Source organism: Gymnoscopelus microlampas (assembly GCF_963454915.1).
Source record: "Gymnoscopelus microlampas genome assembly, chromosome: 1".
Lineage (NCBI taxonomy): Eukaryota > Metazoa > Chordata > Actinopteri > Myctophiformes > Myctophidae > Gymnoscopelus > Gymnoscopelus microlampas.
Genome location: NC_139962.1, coordinates 38,476,273 through 38,486,191, shown reverse-complemented (window position 1 = coordinate 38,486,191; position 9,919 = coordinate 38,476,273).

Genomic DNA, 9,919 nt, shown 5'->3' with positions numbered 1-9,919 from the left:
GATGGACGGACGGACGGACGGACGGACGGACGGACGGAGGGTAAAACATACTCTCTCCCATGCCTTTCGGCCTGGCGGAGACAATAAAGAATTCTATTGAATACATTAGTTACAATGAGATTGAGCTAACAATTAAGTTTTGTTTCGCTATGTGTTTGTTAGGGAAAAGTTGACATCTAACATGGACTGGCTGAATAAACAGGCACTAGTCTCTGTCAGGAAGTGGCTCTTCCTGGTAGCCGGGACCTACTTTCTTGTAGAAGTTGTTCTTGTAGTGAATTATTAAGAATGTGCCATATTTGTAACCGTTTTAGAAAAGCAATAAGCCACGCAAGGTCTCAGTTTACCTCTATTTTCTAATAGCTGAGAGGGTCGGAGACACTTGGCTAGCGCCTCGTGTCTACCTACGCCTCTCAGCCATTATAAAATACTCTGTAAACTGTGACCTCTAGTGGCTTATTGCTTTATTCTATGTGGTTGTGTTTCACAGGTGCATGGATTGTTAGACGTTAACTATGGGGTTCATTATGCTGTGAGTGTGAGCTATAGCATTAAGCTAAAAAGAGAAAAACAGCACAGGTGACCAGAGAAAATTGTAGCTGCAGAGGCGTTGGAACAGCGTTTGCCTTAAATTAATACATAAAATTATGCTTTCTTCGCAAGTTCTGCCAAGCCAAAATATGTAAACTTTAGCAGTTTCTAACCAAGCTAGGCCCTACCTGCCCACTTCATGCCATCAGTGGTGACAGTAGAAAAGGTACTTGGCACGGCCCTGATTTGTGTAATTGTTTTCTGGCAAGTGGCACTGGGAGCTTCACCATCAAACACCAGCTTTCCTTTCACTCTCCAGCTAAAAGACAGGAGAGGGTCATTATGTTGACCTGCTTTTTAGAGCAGACCACTTGGACTGCAATCATCAAACATAACACCATCCTTCTAAAGAGCCAAGCACCCAGTTGGCCTGCAGACCTTACAATGAATGCTGACTAAATTAGCGAATTAATTTAGGCAAGAGCCAGGACAGTCATTTTTTATAATTCACTGCATAACTTTGATATTGGTGGGGGTTTCTCTCAATTCTCTTAGCCCTCATCGCAATTATAAAATACCAAATAATAGACTGGTTGTTTATACCGGACCCAGGACCCACTATTATGGTATCCAAGCAGGAGGTAAACCGATATGCCCCTTGGCAAGCTAGGGAGAAGGAGAATCAGTGGAACCGTCTCCATGGAAGGTATATACAGTAGGCCTACTTGGGCTGTAAAGCCAGCTACTTGTGGCTTGTATGTCTGCTTATTCTCTTAGAGGGAGTCAATGTCGTTGTGTATCGCCAATGGAACTGACTTAACCTGGGGATTCCTTTGCCTTTTATGTGTTCGGCTGCGGTGCTGGTGTCATTATGGTGACGTCAGTCATATCTATATATTGTATGGAGCAAGCGATGTCAGTTATGCCCAAAGATACGTTTAGAATGTAACCATTGTCATTGTAAAATGCTGTATTTTTTACAATTAGTTCATGATAAAACATGGGTTTTGCTATGTTTGTTGACGCAATCCATCTTCACCCCTTCAATTTATGGCGGTGAAATTCCTCAGGAACTTTCTGTTTTTATAATAACAATGCTGATGCACATTGGGAAATCATGCCCGTTCGTTTATGCAATATCCGTTGGACCCGTTACCCGTTGTAGCTGTTGTCATAGTACCTAGTGCACTTGGAGGCCAGCCTAAGACGTCAGTACTATAACATCATATTGATGACATCAAGGATCTCCATATATGGGCATAAAAGGGACACAGGCAGACAGACAGACAGACAGACAGACAGACAGACAGAGATTTACAGAGATTTGTGGATTTATTGATAACTAGAAAATGTGCTCCTCGGAGCACAAGTCTCCGCCAGCAAATATTGGAATTTATTCCAAGATTGGAACTTTGATGATAGTGTGTACGTCAGATGGCACGTTGCGCCTTTGCTTCTTCATCAGTTTGCAGACAATGATTAGCTTCTTCAGTTTACATAATAAGAGCTGGTTGCACTGTGTCATCAACTGTGACTGGAAAGTACTGTTCTTGATTAATCCTGTCTAAGCTATTTATATTACGTATTGTGATGACACCAGTGTGTCTACATAATGTATTGCTCCGCCATTTCTCAGCCATTTCGTGATTATTCCTGTCTTACCTCACTTTGAAAGAGACAAAGTACTCTTTCAAAGTGACACATCTATTTATAGGCCGCTATACGTCATGCGTCTCACTAGCCAATCAGAGCACACTCTTTCAACGTATTGTCACGTGTCACGTGAGGCTTGACCAATGTTAGCTTGGCCGAGGGGGGGGGGACGGAAAGTGAAAACATAGTCTCCTGGCGGAGACAATAAAGGCTGATGCCCGTTGGGAACGATGCCGTTTGGAATGCATGCCCCTCCAGTTATGCAAACCCAATGTACCCGTTGTCTGTGTTATGATGTCATAGTCCATATGCCTGTATATGAGCACCGACTTCACACTGGGCACTGCACTCCCTCTGGTCCTTTGCATCACCCACGCCGAGTTTGAAGTCGATTGGTTGGACTGTTCTCAAGTTGCACGAAGGACACACACACACACACACACACATGCACGCACACACTCACCAGTGCACGCACGCACGCACACAGAGATTTGTGCATTTCTAGAAGGAGTTCTGGACAACCGCCGATCCGAGCGACTGACTTCCCATCCCATGAACACACTACGCAATGATTCCTTGCATTTATTATGCTCATGTCTGAATCATATTGCAGCATTACTAAATAAAACTGTATATATCAGAGTTATTTTTAACTTTTCCCATATCAAACAACACAAAGGAGTAGGAGGAGGTCTACTCTAAATTGTGCAGAAACATGCAGAAATCACTACAGATGGTGAAAGTATTGCCTGATTTATACTTTACTCTCTGGTATCACGCACAGAAAATTGATTGATCTACAAGCTCACAGCACAGTGTGAGAACATGATGCAACGATGCTTTAAGGTTGCAGCTCCTCTTTCTCTATCTCTCAAATGACACACAGACACGAGCAGCAAATGTAAGCAAAAATACACAAATACTTACAGTTGGGCTTCAAGCAAAAAGCCTCTATCATTTCTTTCTCTGCCATTTTGTTATTTTGTCCATGCAGCGACACCACTCATGTCTGCATTTGTCTCTTTTGATAAGGCCCTTTCATCCTGTTTGCATTGATTACAGGCTGGCAAGTCACAGCGATACACTCAGGGGCCTTATTCAGGTCCGTGGCCCCCGCGCCACACACTGGGTCCATTGTGGCCAGGAATGTGTCTCCTTTCATGGCCTGAACTCGCCTATGAAAGCATGTCAATAATCCAGAGACAGCGGGCACTCCACAATACCACCATGACCGACCTACCAACCAGACCGCCATGGAAATAGGCCCTCATTTTCCGCTCCACTAAGGGGGAAAGGGGTGGTTAAAAGAGGGAAAGGCTGAATGGATGAGCCAGTAGGCTACGCTACGTCCTAATGGATCCTGATACTCAAACTAATTGTATACAAGAGAGGAAAAGTGACTGTTAGTCTGTTAGTCTTTCAAAGCAGAATCCTACATTTCTTTTTTCCCCAATAACTTCACATACAACCAACATGTCTTGAGAGGAGTTTCATGGCTTTCCATGACCTTTCCTGGTTTTAACACAAGTCCAAAAAAACAACAACAACAAAAAAACTAAAGGTGTGTGTGTGTGTGTGGGGGGGGGGGGGTCTGGTTTCAGGAATTATCAAGATGCTGGTGCACTGCAGAAGCTTGGAAGCAGTGTCGGTTGGCTGTAGAAGTTGTGGTTTTGGTATTGGGGATTTGTTCGAGCAGAGAATGTGATACTGCAGGCAGAACAAATGGGATTTTAGTCTTTAGCGACCACTAAAACCATTGAAAATATACATGTGTTATATTTATTTTGAGGCTGGTGGGAGGTGGTGGGGGGTAGGTACAGGAGGTTGCAGGATTCCAGTGGCCAAACCCAGGCAGAGATGGAGTGAAAAGAACCAATCATCACTCTGTAAAGAATTAAAACCACCTCTGCAAATAGCCCCAATGTTTGTGTAGTGCCTCAGGGTGAGAGTTTCACAGTGTCTGGGGTTCCAGTGTAAATAAACAGTGCAGAGGTCTACAAGGGTGGATGGGCCCCACTTGTCCCAGAGGTGAAGCCCACTTCTTTGTTGCTGTCTAATCGAGGCCTCTTTCTATTCAGTGGGATGAAAAGTGGGTCTGTGCGTGTGTGTCTGTCACACAACCATGGGCCTTGAAGTGAATAGATGAGGCCATATTATGTCTGTTTGTATGTGGCTCTTGCGTTCAGAGTTCCGCCGCCAGAAGGGTATGCCAGTTTCCAAAATACCCACATCCTGGCTTATGCCTATTTTATACTCCATCATACGACGGTGTCCCACATCAAAAATAGCAGATCTACAAGCTACAAAGTTGCTTGTAGATGGCCTATTTTCAGTGCGGACACCATCTTACGATAACTATGGCTTTACAGTGGAGTGGACCTATATACTGTACATAATAGTCCCAGGAACCTCAGCACAGAGCAGAATGACAAATATACCATGACTGACCCACAGTCAACAATATCAACAATATCATCCCTTTGTACATGCACATGCATTGAACAGACATTTTTTAAGACTTAGGCTCTATGGGACTTTTGGGTAAGGGAAGGCAAAACAATTATAACGACAAATATGCTGGTGGAATTTGTTTTTACTATACTGTACTTGGCAGTTGTGTATTGAGTGTGGAAGGTGTTCCAGACACTAAAATGCTTTTAGCATCTAAAACAAGCCTCAGTTTGTATCCATGATCAGCTTCCAGACAATGACAGATAAAATATATGCAGACATGTTGAATCGACACTGCTTAATCCAACCCATCCCCATAAAACATGCCCAAAACCTTTATTAGCTTCAAACTAGAAAGGTACACTCGGTAGACCACAAATCTCTGCCAGGAGCCATGCCCTACCTCCCTCCATCTTTCTGTATAAAAGGGTATTAGAAATCTGCTTATAAACTCCAACAAGGCTCTCAGAGTATAATTCAAGTGTCTTATATCAGTTTTACCTCAAAAACACTACTTTTTCGCGAAATATTTAATGTTTAAAAGAAAACACTTCTGGGCTAAACCATCTTGTGCATGAATTACAGTACTCACACGCCTGTGCGAACGCATGCGTGTGAACTCCACTCATGTTAAAGCCCACGGGCATGCCCAGATGCGTTTCTCGCTCGTGCATGACGCGGTTTACACCAGAAGTGATTTAAAAAGTACATTTGTCATGTATATGACTGGATACATGACATTTTGAATGGAAGTAAATTATAATGTTTCATGTATATCAAGGCTTCAAAAAAAGGGGTGAAGTATTCCATTAAATTACAGTAGCCCCTAGTATGATGGGACCAGTCCTCTAAACAGTACTGCACACAGGCTTATAATTAAATAAACTCATATTTTGATGGAAGTTGCAGTTTTGCACACCATAACAGGAAACTGAGGGAAAGAATATCACAAAGAATGTCTAAGTGACAGTAAAAGTCATATTTTATTACCAACTTCATATACAAATGTGTTGTCCAGCGGACCATATCACATGGACAAAACTATGGTAAAATAATCATCTAAAGTAATAGTGCAAGGAATTATTAAATGTAGGCTGTGTAATAAAGTGCACAATGCAAGGACTAACTTAACCCTAAAGTAGTGTATTCTGCAATCAATCAGGCTGCTTGTATAGAATGATTGATAAACTAAGTCATGAGATTCAATAGGACAAGATATTGCATGTTTGTGAATGAATGAATTACTAAATTTGACTCTTATAATACATTATTTAACATTGTTCAGATGTTATTTTATGCATATGTGCAATATTTTTTTGCAATATTCTTGCAGTGAATTTTAGTTTGATATAATGAACAAACTCGTCTCATATTGTCAACAAAGCGGACTGCATGGAATCACAAAACATGGACCACTGGAGTCACAGACTTTGCTAGGTCACCAGTTCTAGCATAACTAGTAGCAACCAACACGACACTGGATAAATCAAACTTATACTCATAGGCTAGGGTGCAGGGTTGTTAGTGGGACACACTCACTTTGCAAGTTCTTTTAGAGAGAAACTAAGAACTTGGTACCATGCCCTATCTTTGTATAAACATATTTGTAACAACATAGTCTCTACTGCCTTCATCCACAGACATTGATAGGACAATAGGCCAATTCTGGTGTAGCTAACAACCAGCAGCTAACAAGCAACAAGAAAGTGGACAAATTAAACTGGGTTGCGATGTGAAATATAACATGTCAGATTGTTGCTGGGCCACCCTCGCTTTGCCATCCCTTTGCAAGAGTATTTGGCACCATGCCTTAAATTGACATAAACATATTTGTTGTAATAACACTGGTCTCTGCTGTCTTCATACACATTCATTGTCACGCTCTGTCTGTCATTCTCTCTGACATACATCTCATAATTTGGGTTTTTTGGGGTACGTTGACAAGTTTATAAATGCATAATTTTGGTCTTAATAAAATGTGGTTTTGCACCACATTGCATTGCATGGGGGGGGGGGGTCAAGAATTGAGGTCCTTGGCCTGCTGGCAGCACAAGAAATATGACTGTAATCAGCCTAGTAGCTGTAGACAGACAGACAGAGACTGCAAGACTATCGCCTAGCAGAGATGTAAGGGTAGAAAGGTGCTAACTGGCAGCAGGGAAAAAGTTAAACTATAAGTATAATGTTAAACTTTATTAGAATATTGGATAGACACATTAGAATCCTAAGTGCAAAAAGACACTCCTAAAGATCCTACAGATTACTTCTGTGCTCTGTGAGTAAGGAACCTATTCCATGTAGGCCTACTCTTATGTTGATAAAGATCTTATGAATTCAATATAAATACAACTCCCGATACTGTATGCAGAATATTATTCCGCCTATAGGTCGCCTACTGGCATCATTGGTCGTGTTACAAAGATAGTAATATCATTCCCAGGTACCTATACAACCCACCTAAGTTCAACATAGCTTTCAAGTAAAACCCACTGAAGCCTGTGCCAGTGTGATGGTAAATTACAAGCACTGGCTCACCTCATTACATTCTCTGCCAACGCAACCACGGACAAGAGGCTATTGATTGCTCATTGAGTTGAGGACTAAGGTTAATACAAGGCACTTCCATTCCATAGACAGCCAGTATATGGCTGAGTGATAGTTCTCTGGCTCAGTTTGTCAGCACCAGCATCATTTTCTCACCCATCAGCTTGTCAGTGATCTGACCTGCAAGCCTGCTCATGAGCTGCAACGTCTGAGAACTTAACAAATAAAAATGCCGTAATTTCTAAGCATTAAAGTATTCCTAATGTATAATTCACTAGGGCTCAAGTGGTTAACTCAAAGAGTCTAAATGCCATGGAACCAAATTTGGTTCCATTTATCTGAGTTAAAATGACACTCAAGATTTCAGTCTCTCTAACCTCACACATCGGCCATCCAAACACAAAGCCTGGGTGTCATAAACACCTGAATAAGTGTATATATCTCTTAATATAGCCTATATTGTGGTCTGAATGTGTGATATAGTGATTGTTTGGTGCTTTTTAACCTTTTTTTCTCCCCAATTTAGTCGTTATGCCAATTGATCCTCCCCACACACATTTCTGTATAGTCAATAGTTGTTGTATCCTACTGACTTACCTATACCAGTGAGGAGCCCCCATCGGGAGGACGCAGAGCCTTCGTCCTACTCCTCCCGCCCAACACTCCCTGTTGACAGGTGCCGCTCCAGCCTGTAGGATTACGTGCAGTGAATATTATCACCCTCCCTGCCCGGCTTCCCTCCCCCTAACATGTGCCAATTGTGTTTGTGTGCAGACACTCGACAAAGCCGGATGCACCGCGGTGGGTTCGAACCCACAACCTCGGTGGTGGGCAGGCACTTTACCACTGTGATATATTGACTTTGAGTTTTTTATTCTGCCTTCTTCCCAGCTGAAGTTGATCTCTTGTCTTTTCACTCCATTCCTATAGAAGTTTTGGATGTATGAACAAATTCAGAAAACATGCAGATGGTATATGAAATGGGAGGTTGAGGTGGCGCTTGAGTCCAGTTTTAAAATCAACAAAAATCCCCCTCCACTTATGTAAAATAATAAGCAACTAGAAAAAGTGTTCCTCGGAGCACAGGTCTCCACCAGGTTAGGTAGGTTATTGTGGGCCAGCAATGTTGGGAATTTGCCAATTAGGATGTAATATGAAAAATCAGACGGATCAGTCTTGATCACTTGACTAGAGATTATGTGTACCAATTTGCGGGATGTTTGGACAAAATTTGTAGGAGTTTGTTGCAAAGATCGGCGTCCTGGTGGCGCTATAACAGGGTAATGTTAAAAGGGTGGCATTTGTTCCTCAACGTAGTGCGAATGTGCGTGCAAAGTGTCACCACAATCGGACGCCGCGATTTTCAGCATTTTGTTCAAAACGGGCCACTCCTGCAATGTCAATCTTAGCCAATCAGGATGGAATATGAAAAATCAAACATATCCGTCTTGATCACATGACTATAGAGATCATGTGTACCTACCGATTTGCGTGAATTTTTTATAAAATCCCAAAGGAGTAATATCAAAAAATGAGTTTTACATAAGTCGTCCTCCTGGTGGCACTATAAAAGGCAGATGTGAAAAAAATGTCCTTGGCCTCTAGGGAGTGTGCATACAAAGTTTTACACAGATCTGTGCAGTTATAGGTAAAAACACGAATCGGCCTGTTATAACGCCACCATGAGGCTGATTGGAAGATTTAGTTCAAAATGGAGCACTCCTGAAAACTTTGGAAGCCAATCTTAGCCAATTAGGATGGAATGTGGAAAATCTGAAAGACCAGTTTCGCTGCGATCAAGCCATGCAATGGAGCCAGATTAGCTGTCCACAGACGGACGGACGGATGGATGGACGGACAGACAGACAGACAGGGTGCAAAACATAGTCTGGGCCATGCCTTTCAGCCTGGTGGAGACAATTAGATTCCTCTGAACAGTTATATTATCAACTGTATTAATTGTATAATTATAATATTCTGAGAATAAATGCCCAAATGTGAAATTGATTACTACTAGCCTACTACTCACATAGGAGGTGGAAGTGTGAGTAAGTATATTAACTTCTAAATTAATTAGTGTAATTTGTGTAGCATCAATTCAAGCTTATAAATTAATTTCAAACTTTGAAAAGGATTATCAATAATCTTGTTGTTAGAGACTGAAGCTATTGGAAAATGGAAAGCTACCCACTTTCAACTGCTAAAAACAAACTCTCAAGGATAAGGAGCTGTTAATAGTTGCCATGTGTAATTTTCTTTTGAACAATAGACAAATGCATTTTCTTTAAACGTGGTGATGAGATGTGGGACAATTAAGTGGGCGAACAAATAAAAATGTATACATTTATATATTTTATAAATATAAGGGCAGAACTGTTGACTGAAATGAGCCAACAATGTTTGAGCGAGGTAAAAAGCTTTGTTTTGCTGCATTACAAATGTATTCGAGGGGGAGGGGGGAATCAAACTGATATTTAGCCCCTACTGGCTTTTTTCCCCCCTGCTTTTGTTTTATGCAAGGCTCTTTTTACCACATGGTAGTGACAGATTGTTTGAGCTGGAAGGAAAAGCCATTCGAAGCTAATTAAGCAGCCATTCCAGGCACTATTCGCAGGCAGGAGGGAGAGTAGCACAGGCATTTGTCAGCGCCGAACCCAACGTGGGTTTAATTGACAACTGGGGAACCTGACTGACAGCTTTTCCTGCCACGGACCAATGGCAGACCAGGCAGTGAGACAGT